The sequence below is a fragment of the Schistocerca serialis genome, chromosome 8 (assembly GCF_023864345.2).
Source record: "Schistocerca serialis cubense isolate TAMUIC-IGC-003099 chromosome 8, iqSchSeri2.2, whole genome shotgun sequence".
Taxonomy (NCBI): domain Eukaryota; kingdom Metazoa; phylum Arthropoda; class Insecta; order Orthoptera; family Acrididae; genus Schistocerca; species Schistocerca serialis.
Genome location: NC_064645.1, coordinates 90,314,841 through 90,331,415, shown reverse-complemented (window position 1 = coordinate 90,331,415; position 16,575 = coordinate 90,314,841).

Genomic DNA, 16,575 nt, shown 5'->3' with positions numbered 1-16,575 from the left:
CACTACGAGACTTAACATCGGTGGTCATCAGTGCCCTAGAACTTAGAACTATTTAAACCTAAGTAACCTAAGGACATCACACACATCCATGTCCGAGGCAGGATTCGAACCTGCGATCGTAGCGGTCACACGGTTACAGACTGAAGCGCCTAGAACCGCACGGCCACACCGGCTGGCGAAGCAGCTGTATATCTGAAACTATTGTAGTATTGTAATGACTTGCTGATTAAATTTAGTCTCATAGATAAGCCTTCAGCTAGTTGCTATCATAACAAATTTAATCTCTTCAGAGTAAAAGTACCACTTAAAGAACACACGATTGCTAAACTTCGAATAATTGTTATTGTTTTGATTCTTGCTCTACGAATTACTGACACAAAATTAAAGTAACTAATTCTCGACTAGTAAAAAATGTATAAGCTCAATCAATTATGTAGACTGTACATGTCGTTCTTGATGCAAGCAGCTGCTTTTTTACAAAAGCTAAGGTTACAGACATGTCGTCACGGTTCCAGGTTTTTCTTGCGATCGAGTTGTGAGACATTGCTGCAAAACTTACTCGTAGACACGGTCTGGTCATGTCTAATGTGCTGTTTGTTATCGTTGCAGCAATGTTCCGCCGCATGAAGAAGTTTTTCTCCCGGTGTTTGGGAGGGGAGAAAGACGAGGGTCTGCGACTGGAGAACAACTTGGTCGCCGTTCGGGGTACTGTAAAGGTGAGCCACGTTATATTGCAGTGACGTAGCACGCAAAGCAGTAAAGTCTGAGAGCTAACTGATTGTACATAACGTGGTCAGTTGATATTACAGACTGTCACGATATACTGTAAAGGAATATTTTTTTTCTATAAACATCCCATGTGACACGTCATTGTAAATCACACGTCTTAGATAGGCATCTCTGCACGAGTGATGATTGTGACGATTATATAATATACCACCTAACTACCTAACTCCGTCCAATCATTCCTCTGAAGTTCCAAAGGTACCGATCGACCGCCTCTTCATCGTCAGACGATAGACGTCACTGTATGGAGGAGCATGTGGTTAGCATACTGCTCTTCTGGATCGTGATCAGATACAAAATACCGGCTTCAATGAATGTCACTGATGGATGGATGGAATTGTTGATCACTGGAGCGAAGTGGGATATGCTAGTCACTCAACAGTTCACAACAGTCGTCATTCTAAAACTTGAGTATGATGCCCTTAGAAAAAGCCTTTAGCATGTCAGAGTCGTATATTCTCTGACCTCCAGGGTAGCCTCACACTGTGTCTCTCGCTGTGTTCCCTGCAGGGCTCCTTTGCTGCATTATGCTGGCTCTTTCCCCTGGATCCCACTGGCCCTAGATCCTCTCCTGCGTGTTATGACCACAATATATCCGGACTTGTCGCATTAGGTAAGCTAATGTTGATAATCGAACCTGAATGCTGTTTAAACAATTCTGACAATTGTATTGAAGCCCATTAAACTTAACACTGATCCCAGACATGGACAGTTGATTCTAACCATTTATCATTCCGGAAAATTGGGTGTGGTCTTCGTTAACACTGAGCAAATACCTATGTGAGATGCTTGAGAAAGGTAACATCCCTTTCCATTTGAAAAGAATTATGGTGAAAAATATTCTAGGGGCAGAGGCACACTAAATATGCTGCCAACGCGATCGACTGGTTGAAGACGACATTGCAGACCATCTGGTTGGCCAACCAGTTACCTGCTGACCGTGTTTAATATGAGACTGACCAAAGGAAATGTACAGTGTAGTCAGAGAACAGAGAAACAGGAACTGTTAGCAAAACTTGTTACAGTCCCATTTAATTTTCTTTACAGACAAAGAACGAGGAGGAGCTCGTAAAAAAAGACTGTGGCGCAAGAAGTTACACTGTAGGCCTCTGTCATTCCAGTTCAACTCATAATACGTAGGATAATGGTAGTGAATGTCGGAAGAACAGATTTCTAGCTGATACTACAGATAGTCAGTGAATACTCACTATCACTGTCTTTAGGCCAAAAATTGGAAATAAACGTAAGAATTTGTAACACATGTATATGTAAAGAACTAGCGCTATATCTGAATTACCAAGCATGCTCTACGACTAATCAAACTAATAAGTTCTTTTCCTTACAGGAGTGTCAGTTCACCCTGGAAACGTATTTTGAGGAGATACTGCAGAAGCGGCTGCAGGAAGAGAAAGAAGCATTTTCTGTTTCGGTGACTGTAATTTACAACAGTAGTAGGAATAGTAGCATTTGGATTCAAAGTGAATTTTTCATTTTCTCATTAAATGATAACTTACTTTCGAAGATGGTACTAGTTACTGGTCTGCTTCCGGGTGTTAGGCCGAATTGTTGTGTTCAGTTTGTGCACAATACTTCAACGGACGTCCCAGCCATTAACTTCATGAGCTGAGAACTTTGTGGTAATGTACTCTCTGCTTGACTCATATCAGTCACGAAACGTCTCACGATCTGAAGAAAATGGCTCGGTCACTTGTTGAAATGTTGACCGTAAAACAGGAACAACAACTTGGCATAACCTCAGAAGCACATCATTATCCAGTCGTACACAGAAAATGTTAAAGATAATGGGATATTAGTTACGTGTTAGTATTAATAGTATCTGATATGTAAAACGAATTGTGTTAGTTGGATACTAAATTTAATTACTATATTCTTAATTTCGATACCTGAACCGTGCTAATTTGTGATAAATGTTACAATTCGTTATACTTTTATATGACAGGAACTAGCACAAATTGTGAATCACTTCACATGTTAGATAACATGAAAGTAATAAGATCTATTCCAACAGGAGCGTCAGTTCACACTGGACGCCTTTTTCGTGGCGTTGCTGCAGAGACGACTGCAGGAGAAGGATTAAGGCGGTGCTGTTACGGTGAGTGGTACTTCGGTCTGTGTAAAGGACAACAGATTTTGGTTTCTAAGTGTATTTCTCGTTTCATGATCACATGGTAGCTCCCTTCAGAAGGGGAATCTTCAAGATATTATTCGAGTATAGAGTTTTAAGATATTTAGTATAACTTTCTCGGTACCCATAGTCTGCTGTTCTTTTATACCAATTGTGAACTCTGATCAGATACAAAATCCTTTCGCGCCATACGTATCTTTTAGCTCTAGTATTGGTAGCATATACTTAAACTCAAGAATCAATGGTACATACATTACCGTTGCCTACACGTTCAGATGAGGGAGAGCCTATCAGAAAACGTTCTCCTATGTCCCCTCCCGCCCATAACAGTTATCAAGTTCTCAGCGCAGTTTCACCTTCAGCCTCCCACGATTATACTTGGTATTTAACTCCCATTTCTTATGCTGCATGATCGTTTATTTTTCTACCATCGTGATGCAATAATTTAGTAGATCATTTCACCACAATAGATAACACTCCGGGAGGAGTAAATAGGCAAACATTCACTGTCGGTAATTTTCATATTTGCGATAATTAGTATTCTAGGGTTCATGAGTTGGCGCGATAGAAACATCCCTTCTATGGACACAGAAAATGACCATTTATTAACATATGGTCCTACGATAATTTAGCACTTTCCTTTGCAGATGTTATATCAACTCACCATAATAGGGCGACGTTTATAATTTTGAAATTTATATTTGTCGGCAGATCACTCCGGTGTCCTCCGCGTCCACCTAGGAGGTCTGTACATCACACCGCGCAGCTCTTGAGAGCCGCCATGCCAGACGCTGAATGTGTTGACGCGTGGCCACCAACGCGACGTCTGGAGAAGACCGTCTGGCTGCTAAAATGTGCGACCGCGATACCGCGCCCAATAGCACCTGAAACCACAGTTACCAATCGAATAAACCTTTGGATTGATGATATAACAAGTCTCGTTATTTGTTTTATTTGCAACAGGCGGCGTTGTGGTAATGTAGACGGCTCACATTGCGGTTGACTGTGGTTCATATTCTCTTCCGACCAACAAGATCTACATTTCAGTGGTTCCTCTTAGTAGATTAATGGAAACAAATGGAAGGTTCTCCGGAATAAAACTCGTTCGAGTCTGTCCCCGATGCGAGCTGCATCTGTCATTACCTCTCCGTCGATGGAAATGGAAGAAACTGTTTTGTGCAACATTAATATTTGCCAACTACGTTTAACAGAAATATCATTGACACTAAGTATAATTCTAAAAAGAGTAGGAAAATCAATGACATTAATGATAACACTCATAAGACTAGAGTGGCTACAAAATCACTGCTCCTAAGGACAACAAAGTAGTCTCCATAATCCCGACATCTACTATTCAACACAGTGAGCCACAAGTAATATGGCACTACACACGCAGGAACTAAAAGGTAATCAACATTTGAACCCCTTAGACGGAGCTGGCATCACATCTGCACACACAAGTCACCTAAATCCGTAAATTCCGGGGAGGGGTGCCATGGGCTCTGACGCCACATGCCCAGATGTCTTCGATCGGGTTTACATGTGTCGAGACGGGAGAGCCAACACATCAACTGGAAATCGGGACTGTGTTCATCGAACCGCTCAACACACTCCATTCCATCACGCTCTTGCCCTTGTGATATACAACATGCACCGTGCGTTTGTCTGACTAGCAGTCATTCCTCGCCATGTGTCGCTGCTATCGCCTGAACGGATTTATATCGACAGTAGATCGGCGGTCATAACATTCTGGCTTATCTGTGTATCTGTTTATGAAGTAGTAGGTATGTAAACAAACTCAGATGCTGCTTACAACAGAAGCATGGCGAGTGTCTTTGCATGGGACACATAAATCAAAGCACGCTTAGTGTAATCAAACTGATGTTGCAATTCACTGAACTGCATTGGCAAGCAACAATTGATTAGCATGTGGATGTAACCTCAAACGAGTAAACAAAGAAATTAATGGTGCCTTAAGATCGACTGAGAATTCAGTGAGAGTTCATCACCGTTGCTATTTATACTTTGGCCCTTATGCACTATGATTTGTTATGACGTTAAAATTTACTTTCGGGGCTAATGTTGCACAGGAAAATGCTGTTGCAGAAGGCACGTTTTTATTTAATTTTTTATTTTTTCACCAAAACTAAAGAAGAGTCGTTTAGGAGATTTATGGGGGTACGACATGAGCCAGATGCGCAGCACATAAGTCTGGATCACCTTGACGCTAGGATTTTGTCACAGTCTAAAGTATTACCCAATATTCATTGCTGTACAGTTAACTTGAACCCGAAGAAAATGACACAGTAATGCTGTCGCAAAAATAATGAAATAGTTTAAAAATATTTGGAGTATTTTAACGTACTTCGTTATATAACAATGATAAGTTACTTACCTTACATGTTTCTAAGGACTTTTGTGTGAAATAATAATGCAGTCACAAAAGAAGCAAAAGTGATACAGAGAATGTTTGTTGCATAGTAAATATGACGAAATTAGGATGTGTGACTTAAAACCAGTAATGATTTCATGATAACATTGTTAATATTTGGACCATTTTTAGTCAGTTGCAGTTTACATTATGCGTAGATAAAAACTGATTAGAAATATATTGTATATTATAGACTTCTGAAATGCCTAGTACCTTTAGGCCAAAAAATTTGGTACAGACATGTAAATTCAGTAGTAAAAGAAGGAGTATTTTCTAGTCCCTATGATAAAGCACAATGTAGTTCATAGTAGCTGCTAACAGTTGAAGGAATACACAAAAAATGGAAATGGCAGGTAACAACTCACGGCCTACAGCACAAAAGACTAGGATAAGGTGACATAAAATAAAATTAATAGGTAGTTCGGTACTGCACTTGATAGTTTTCAGATATGGAAGCAAAATACGGTGAAACAAATAATTTTTCTTTTTAAGATGTCTCGGTGTTATGCAGTAAGATAATGGAATAGTAATGTGAATTGTATTCGTCACAGTTTTCTAAATAACTTTCAGAATGTTCTTGGTTACACTGAGCTTAAGGTCTGCCAGACCGGAATATCTTTTTTTCCAGAATAATGTGATAGCAAAACCGTGTACTGCTAAATACAAGCATACATCGTCTCCAACTCCACACACTTTTATTCTATCTTGAACAGCACTGTGACTTGTACATTTTATTAACTCTCTTCCAAATAGTTACGAAAAAGCTAGGTACACACCTCCTGAATTTGTTTATTCTTGTGATTTCGTTCAGTAGATTGCAGTGTGCTCCCTGCCGCCGTTGGATAAGCAGCTGCAGCAGCAAGTCGTATACTCCTAGCTCACTCATTTGTTACATAGTTTAATTCTTAATTTCTTTGCGTGTTTTGGGTATTTGCATTGTTTAATTTATAAATTTCGGGCGTATTATAGTATTTGAGAGTTGTAGCATCGCGTTTTAGTACCTGAATAGTGTAAATTCGCGTAGTCGTTTGTCTTCTGTTTTTGTTTTGAACGGCCAGTGTCGGTTGGTCACAGTCAGTGTGCTCCCTGCCGCCGTTGGATAGCAGCTGCAGCAGCAAGTCGTATACTCCTAGCTCACTCATTTGTTACATAGTTTAATTATTAATTTCTTTGCGTGTTTTTGGTACTTGCATTGTTTAATTCATAAATTTCGGGCGTATTATAGTATTTGAGAGTGTAGCATCGCGTTTTAGTACCTGAATAGTGTAAATTCGCGTAGTCTCCTTCCGCCGCCGAGCAGTGTCAGCAGTGCGCAAGTAGCAGCATTACTGCATTTACTAGGCAATCTTGTATTTTAATAACTGTTTAAATTTTGTTGATTTGTTTGCGCTCTCTGTAGATTAGTTCAGACGTTCTTTGCAAAACAGTTTTTAGCATGGATAGGGACTGCAACTGCTGTGTTCGGATGCAGGCTGAGTTGGCATCCCTTCGCTCCCAGCTTCATGCAGTGTTGGCTTCAGTCACACAGCTTGAGGCTGTTGCCAATGGGCATCACTGTGGGGGTCCGGATGGGGGTTTGTCGGGGACGGCCAGCTCGTCCCACGCATCCCCTGATCGGACTACGACTGTGGTTGCCCGTGATACTGCCCGCACTGAGGCTGATCCCTCGCCTGTGGTAGAGTGGGAGGTCGTCTCAAGGTGTGGCAGGGGGCGAAAGACATTCCGGAGGGCTGAACGGAAGGCCTCTCCAGTTTGTCTGACGAACCGGTTTCAGGCTCTGTCTCAGGCTGATACTGATCTTCGGCCTGACATGGCTGCTTGTCCTGTTCCAGAGGTTGCCCCTCAGTGTGCAAGATCCGGGCAGTCGCAGAGGGTGGGCTTACTGGTAGTTGGGAGCTCCAACGTCAGGCGCGTAATGGGGCCCCTTAGGGAAATGGCAGCAAGAGAGGGGAAGAAAACCAATGTGCACTCCGTATGCATACCGGGGGGAGTCATTCCAGATGTGGAAAGGGTCCTTCCGGATGCCATGAAGGGTGCAGGGTGCACCCATCTGCAGGTGGTCGCTCATGTCGGCACCAATGATGTGTGTCGCTATGGATCGGAGGAAATCCTCTCTGGCTTCCGGCGGCTATCTGATTTGGTGAAGACTGCCAGTCTCGCTAGCGGGATGAAATCAGAGCTCACCATCTGCAGCATCGTCGACAGGACTGACTGCGGACCTTTGGTACAGAGCCGAGTGGAGATTCTGAATCAGAGGCTGAGACGGTTCTGCGACCGTGTGGGCTGCAGATTCCTCGACTTGCGCCGTAGGATGGTGGGGTTTCGGGTTCCGCTGGATAGGTCAGGAGTCCACTACACGCAACAAGCGGCTACACGGGTAGCAGGGGTTGTGTGGCGTGGGCTGGGCGGTTTTTTAGGTTAGATGGCCTTGGGCAAGTACAGAAAGGGCAACAGCCTCAACGGGTGCGGGGCAAAGTCAGGACATGCAGGGACCAAGCAGCAATCGGTATTGTAATTGTCAACTGTCGAAGCTGCGTTGGTAAAGTACCAGAACTTCAAGCGCTGATAGAAAACACCGAAGCTGAAATCGTTATAGGTACAGAAAGCTGGCTTAAGCCAGAGATAAATTCTGCCGAAATTTTTACAAAGGTACAGACAGTGTTTAGAAAGGATAGATTGCGTGCAACCGGTGGTGGAGTGTTTGTCGCTGTTAGTAGTAGTTTATCCTGTAGTGAAGTAGAAGTGGATAGTTCCTGTGAATTATTATGGGTGGAGGTTACACTCAACAACCGAACTAGGTTTATAATTGGCTTCTTTTACCGACCTCCCGACTCGGCAGCATTAGTGACAGAACAACTGAGAGAAAATTTGGAATACATTTCACATAGATTTTCTCAGCATGTTATAGTCTTAGGTGGAGATTTCAATTTACCAGATATAGACTGGGACACTCAGATGTTTTGGACGGGTGGTAGAGACAGAGCATCGAGTGACATTATACAGAGTGCACTATCCGAAAATTACCTCGAGCAATTAAACAGAGAACCGACTCGTGGAGATAACATCTTGGGCCTACTGATAACAAAAAGACCCGAACTTTTCGACTCTGTATGTACAGAACAGGGAATCAGTGATCATAAGGCCGTTGCAGCATCTCTGAATATGGAAGTTAATAGGAATATAAAAAAAGGGAGGAAGGTTTATCTGTTTAGCAAGAGTAATAGAAGGCAGATTTCAGACTACCTAACAGATCAAAACGAAAATTTCTGCTCCGACACTGACAATGTTGAGTGTTTATGGAAAAAGTTCAAGGCAATCGTAAAATGCGTTTAAGACAGGTACGTGACGAGTAAAACTGTGAGGGACGGGAAAAACCCACCGTGGTACAACAACAAAGTTAGGAAACTACTGCGAAAGCAAAGAGAGCTCCACTCATAGTTTAAACGCAGCCAAAACCTCTCAGACAAACAGAAGCTAAACGATGTCAAAGTTAGCATAAGGAGGGCTATGCGTGAAGCGTTCAGTGAATTCGAAAGTAAAATTCTATGTACCGACTTGACAGAAAATCCTAGGAAGTTCTGGTCTTACGTTAAGTCAGTAAGTGGCTCGAAACAGCATATCCAGACACTACGGGATGATGATGGCATTGAAACAGAGGATGACACGCGTAAAGTTGAAATACTAAACACCTTTTTCCAAAGCTGTTTCACGGAGGAAGACCGCACTGCAGTTCCTTCTCTAAATCCTCGCACAAACGAAAAAATGGCTGACATCTAAATAAGTGTCCAAGGAATAGAAAAGCAACTGGAATCACTCAGTAGAGGAAAGCCCACTGGACCTGACGGGATACCAATTCGATTCTACACAAAATACGCGAAAGAACTTGCCCCCCATCTAACAGCCGTGTACCGCTAGTCTCTAGAGGAACGGAGGGTTCCAAATGATTGGAAAAGAGCACAGATTGTCCCAGTCTTCAAGAAGGGTCGTCGAGCAGATGCGCAAAACTATAGACCTATATCTCTGACGTCGATCTGTTGTAGAATTTTAGAACATCTTTTTTGCTCGAGTATGATGTCGTTTTTGGAAACCCAGAATCTACTATGTAGGAATCAACATGGATTCCGGAAACAGCGATCGTGTGAGACCCAACTCGCCTTATTTGTTCATGAGACCCAGAAAATATTAGATACAGGCTCCCAGGTAGATGCTATTTTTCTTGACTTCCGGAAGGCGTTCGATACAGTTCCGCACTGTCGCCTGATAAACAAAGTAAGAGCCTACGGAATATCAGACCAGCTGTGTGGCTGGATTGAAGAGTTTTTAGCAAACAGAACACAGCATGTTGTTATCAATGGAGAGACGTCTACAGACGTTAAAGTAACCTCTGGCGTGCCACAGGGGAGTGTTATGGGTCCATTGCTTTTCACAATATATATAAATGACCTAGTAGATAGTGTCGGAAGTTCCATGCGGCTTTTCGCGGATGATGCTGTAGTATACAGAGAAGTTGCAGCATTAGAAAATTGTAGCGAAATGCAAGAAGATCTGCAGCGGATAGGCACTTGGTGCAGGGAGTGGCAACTGACCCTTAACATAGACAAATGTAATGTATTGCGAATACATAGAAAGAAGGATCCTTTATTGTATGATTATATGATAGTGGAACAAACACTGGTAGCAGTTACTTCTGTAAAATATCTGGGAGTATGCGTGCAGAACGATTTGAAGTGGAATGATCATATAAAATTAATTGTTGGTAAGGTGGGTACAAGGTTGAGATTCATTGGGAGAGTGCTTAGAAAATGTAGTCCATCAACAAAGGAGGTGGCTTACAAAACATTCGTTCGACCTATACTTGAGTATTGCTCATCAGTGTGGGATCCGTACCAGATCGGTCTGACGGAGGAGACAGAGAAGAACCAAAGAAGATCGGCGCGTTTCGTCACAGGGTTATTTGGTAACCGTGATAGCGTTACGGAGATGTTTAATAAACTCAAGTGGCAGACTCTACAAGAGAGACGCTCTGCATCGCGGAGTAGCTTGCTCGCCAGGTTTCGAGAGGGTGCGTTTCTGGATGAGGTATCGAATATATTGCTTCCCCCTACTTATACCTCCTGAGGAGATCACGAATGTAAAATTAGAGAGATCAGAGCGCGCACGGAGGCTTTCAGACAGTCGTTCTTCCCGCGAACCATACGCGACTGGAACAGGAAAGGGAGGTAATGACAGTGGCACATAAACTGCCCTCCGCCACACACCGTTGGGTGGCTTGCGGAGTATAAATGTAGATGTAGATGTAGATGTACCATTTTAACGTATTTTCTAATTATATTGCCACCACAACAAATAAGCTGATGCATTTTAGCTTATTCTTCATTCGATACAATTTAAATTTAATAAGCCCCACTAGAAACATATGTGGGCTACATGATATTCAGGTCCGCTAGGAATAAAACTTCACCGATCCCCCCTGTTTGCTAACATTACATGGGAGTAGACGATCCTATCGGGACGACTCTGATCTGTTACATCAAAAGTGGAAACTGGTGACGTTAATATAACACAGCGCACGAAGCCGTAGAATTTAAAGGTACTGGACGACCCATTTGTTAAATGGAAGGACGAACATAGGTATCTCATATTCCGAAGATGTAAAAGTTAGCTAAATTTGTGAACGGTTGATTTACAGTAACTGAAGGATAATGAAACGAAATAAAAATGAAATCTGAAGAAAACTTAAGCGAAAGTTTAAATTCTATGAGAGTGTTACTACGGCCATTTGACTGTGCAGTGAAGTATCTGAAATAAAACCAAAGTCATGGTTCACTCGTAAGTGGGGATTAACACAAGGCAAATCGATAAATCTCCTGGTTGTAATTACTAAGTCGTGAAAGTTTTTGAACATCTCTGTTGCTGGTGTAGTTATTCATATAACGATACTTTACCCTTTTTGCGGTGTTTCAGGTGAATTCGACACAAAGTTGTTAGATAGCAGCTGTCAGAACTCGTTATATGAGAACGATCCAGTGCTGCTTGAGAACCTTTCTTTGTTGGATTTATGAGCTCAAATACGGGCCTAGTTTCAGAACGGCTACACTTATTTGTATTATTTTACTAGAATCTGAAAAGGTCCCATGTAACGAATACTGTTGCAGTTTTACTTAACAACACTATGTACGCGTAGTAAGTTATTTTTCGTTAACTAGGTCATATATAACTACTTTTCCTGCAAATAGTTCCTGTTTCCATCACAACAAATGGAATGTTGAGACGTCTTGATGTGGAAAAAAATGGTTCAAATGGCTCTCAGCACTATGGGACTTAACTGCTAAGGTCATCAGTCCCCTGGAACTTAGAACTACTTAAACCTATCTAACCTAAGGACATCACACACATCCATGCCCGAGGCAGGATTTGAACCTGCGACCGTAGCGGTCGCGCGGTTCCAACTGTAGTGCCTAGAACCGCTCGGCCACCCCGGCCGGCCTTGCTGTCGAGTGTGAAAGTATTTCGAACTATACAATAAATTCCAAATCAGTTGCAGCTTGGAGCACTCCTCCTCTGCGATTGTCGGATACTTTGTAGCTATCTCTCAGAGAAACTTTCAGAGTCTCACAAGAAACTTTTGGCCTCCTAAGCCAAACTGTGAAAACAAAGCTACTGCATTTTGTAAAATTCACAACAATCATATAACACATAACACTGCAAAAATCAAAGTAATCGCCAACAGTAATTGTACATAAAAAACTTTCTGTAACAGTGACTAGTAACATGTGTTCTTTAACGCAGGAAGGGACCAAAATAATACCCTGATGTATCGTCAGTTGGCATCTAACGAACTACGTGTTTTTCCTGATCGTACTAGTTTCGTACATTTCGTAGAATAGTCCTTTAATTAAAACGGGAAATAAACGTTGGTCGTTTTTTAAAGAGTTCCACACACGTCTCCCGGTGACAATCCACAAAATTCCCATAAGAAGTCTAAATGACTTTCCACAGTATACACTCTCGTAAGTAACTCAGCCCATGTAAGAGTAGTCCAAGTCGACAATGCTCTGGCTTCATCCTGCTCATCTGTAGAACACCTACGACAGGATTCACTACCACAAGATATTCTGTTATCTTCGCTCTAAACAGAATCAAACTATTCAACATGGGTGCCTTGGCAGTAGCGCACTCGATAATATCGCCTGCAGGAAATTACGGAATGTAGAGAACTTATGCTTGCCTACTACTGTATAACGGGAATGCTTACATCTGGGGCGAAAACTTGTGTTGTTATGTCGTTACAGCACCACATCACATCGCTCGAGCGTTTAACCGATGCAATTACTTCACCCGTCCAATAACTGTCAGCCTGCGACGTAAAAACGCATTACGTCTTTATTAAACTGAATAACAGCTGTGGCCGGCGTGATTTCATGTGGAGGTGACAGCCGGCGCTGTGTGCGCCCCTCCCCACCTAAGACCAAACAGGGGCGAACTCTCGCGGCCGGTTGTACGGCACTGTGTCTCAAGTATGGTGAATTATTGGGGAAGACGAGAGCCTTCGATAACGCCCGTCCACTTTGATAAATAACATCATCACTTGCCTCAAGATGCAACACAACTTTGATTTAAAAATGGCGATTAGGACGTCATATTCAACAGTTCCTATAAAACCAAAATATAAAAATAATTCAGAAACATAAAAATTCGAAATTAGAAATATTGGGCCTTAAGGGGAACGTGGGGAGTTATATTCCCAAGTAAAAGCCACAGAGCCCCAAAAATACTGGCGTATACAAAACAAAACAACCGGAAGAATACGATGAAGAATAGCATGCAGAGGTCTGCATCGAAAATGCAAAAGTAAAGCATCAAATTGGATAAATTCAACTGGTATCTATGATATCACTCTATAATTATAAACTAACTTAAAATCCAGACACCAATACAGAAAACAAAAAGAAATATCAGTATAGAAAGCGACAAAGTACTACCAGTAAAGGTAGCAAATATCGCGAAAGTTAACGAAATATGGTAACAACAACGAATACTCCAATACCGATACAGAAAGGTTTACATTGGGAGATGGACAAAATGCAGTAACATGTGTTCGCCAATACAGCTCAACAGAAAATTGCAAAATCCCTGAAATTACTCGTAAATAATTTTTGTGTGAGTTGTTACGCGCTAAACTGGATCTGGCGACTTCATTCTGTAGGCAACTCAACTCAACTAGTTCTGCTACATCTTTGTACATTGCTTTCAATCACTAACATCACGTTCTTCACACCTTACGTTAGAATAACAAGTCTTCATTTACCATTACATTCTGAAGACATTCGTTTTGTTTATTGTCGATCTATCAGCGTTCCTTATTTCAATAATATTACTATTAGTATTCGCCAATTTATCAATTTCATTACATTACAGGTTGGCTCACCTATGAAAAAAATTTGGGCCGAAGTTCACATAAGTTGTAATCACTGTGTACTCACGTTACCAAGACAACCAAAGATAACGTTTAAACTCTAGTTGATTAGGAGCGTAAGCGGAGAACACCGTAAACTCATCTTTCTCTTAAGTAACTAAACTGGTTGATCCAGTAACATGCTCATTCCATCAAAAATTTGCAACACTATGTATATATCCAATATAGACTACAAACACAGCATAAGGTGACAATACAAACTTCCCTAAAGAAAACAAACCAACGCTCCGCACACGTGTGACGTCACCCGCCACAACACTAATACGTCACAGTTCAAGCCCGACAGATGATATCGTAGTTTCAGGTAGAGACAATTAATGTTTTGTCACATCACTTGCATTCTGTCTTTCCAAAGTCAGTTTATTTTACTCGTTAAATTAACGCCATAGTACTGCAGTTCTGCACTGCAGTGACTGACGATGATTGTATCGTGCCGACAGAATGTTGTCTACTGAAACAACCATCAGCCTCTGCAGTTGATACACTTTTCCGTTTCATCCTGTTGGCGGTAGGTATCTCCAAGCTTGTAATACGGGAGGCATCTGATGCGGAATATATGTCCCTCCGAGACGCATGCAGTTTTGCCGTTCCCATAGTTTTCGCTTTGGGTGTATGTTGTCGGAAGGCTCTATACCAATAAACTCGTTCCTCGATTCACCGCACAGCTGTAAGCTCTGAATTTTGTAGCTTTTGTGCAAAATTCTGCCGGCTGGGGTAGCTGAGCGGTTCTATTAGCTACAGTCTGGAACCGCGCTACCGCTATGGTCGCAAGTTCGAATCCTGCCTCGGGCATGGATGTGAGTTCTAGGGGACTGATGACCTCAGAAGTTAAGTCCCATAGTGCTCAGAGCCTCTTTTTTTTGCAAAATGCTGCTGTTTTTGAAACGATCCCTGGTGTTGCCAACTTACTCACAAGTGAATAATCCAAGAAGCATTAGCTCAAATTAACTTTACCAGTCTAACATTAATGCCCACTTTCAATCGCGTCAGTTCCTTACTACCACGAAGAGCTATGAGAACTGACATGTGGTGAGCCATGGGATACCTTTACTGTACGCAAATTTCTAGTACCTTCAGAACAGAAATCACACACAGGAATATACGCAGCCGAAGAATGGAGTACTGGTCATAGCTCCTCTTTGAACAGCAACTTCTCGTAGTTAGTTGGCCAACGAAACTCCCTAAGCGGCTGGAAAAAATGCAGGTCAACCGCGTTTTCAACAAACACACATAGTTATTGGCCTATATCACTGACTCCGTTCGGTTCGGGACGTATGGAACATGTTTTATGATCACGCATTACGACCTTCTTCGAGATCGAGGAAGATTTTCTACAAAAATCATTACGGATTGCACAAACAGACATCCAGAGTCATTCAGTTCAATATCATCGTCAATAAGAGATAGAGCAGAAGAGAACGAGACCCAGGTTAATGCTGTTTTCCTTCACTTCGCCCTGTCGCACTCTCGTTTAGTGAACAAAGTGCGAGCAAGCGTCGGTTCGTCTTGTGGCACGCGGAGCAGTGGATCCCACAGAAATATTCAACTGACAGAATACTACAGTACATAAAATTTTTTAATTTAAAATCATCCATTCTTGTGCCTCTATGACAGAAAAGTACTTAGTTATGAGGCGTTGATGATTTCAGACATTTGTCACAGAAGACAAAAAGAAAAATAGACGGATGTGTCCAGATCACAATATTTTAGGGAAAGTGGTTTCACACAACAACTAGATAGAGCTTGTAGGCAGCCAGTGGGAAGACACTGCGGCGGCGCGGCTCCTTCCGTCCTTTATCTGCAGCTACCAGTGAACTCACTGCAGCAGATCGGCGGTATGAAAGCCGAGCAGAAACCTACGGTATTTCAATTCGCACCGGGCAGCATACTACGTAACTATTTCAAGAATCGGGGAAACGTCTTAATTTCGAGTGAAAGGTGGAAGTACTAGCAAAACTTCGCTATATTCTTAACATTGATAGTGTATACGTACACTTCTAAGACCGTGCTAGTCTTAACACAGAATGCGTAAAATACTTTCATTCACGTTAGCAAGTTTATCTTAACGTATTTCATGAAATCTACTAAGCACTAAGCACGGATTGTTCTTCAATGAAAATGCTCGCCATGCTATTAAGTTTTCGGTGTCTAATACACGCAAGTTTTTAGTCACCAATCTGCTCAATATGCCACGAGGAATTACAGTCTTTTCTCATACAGTAAATTGCTTAAAAATCCGTACGTTCTAAACAGCACATTGCCTTCACCTTAAAGGACTTTGGAGGAGTGTAGCACAACGATAACCGGCAAATTATAACTTGCTTCGGAGCTCTTACTACACACGACCGTACAAATTAAAGGTTGTGCTCCGAGTACTCTAGACTGCTGAAAGCTTTCTGTATCTCCAAGAGAAATGAGGAACGAAGAATACTCTGTTCTGATTGGTCAGTTTTCTTTAAGCCAATCGAAAAACATTATTCTCTCTTGCTAGTCCGCGCTTTTCATGACCAACCAATCAACAAATAACATGCTTTAGAACTGTACTATTTCCGAAATAAATATTTAGCATTCTGATATTTTGTTTATACTTTAAGTTATTAACTATTTTCATCTGCACTCGAATTATTTTTCCTTTTACCATAAACTTACTTGACATATTATGTTAAAAAATTCCCCATCGTACAACGTCCTTCAGTAGAGCAGTGATCTACATGTTTACTTTAGACCACATTCGCT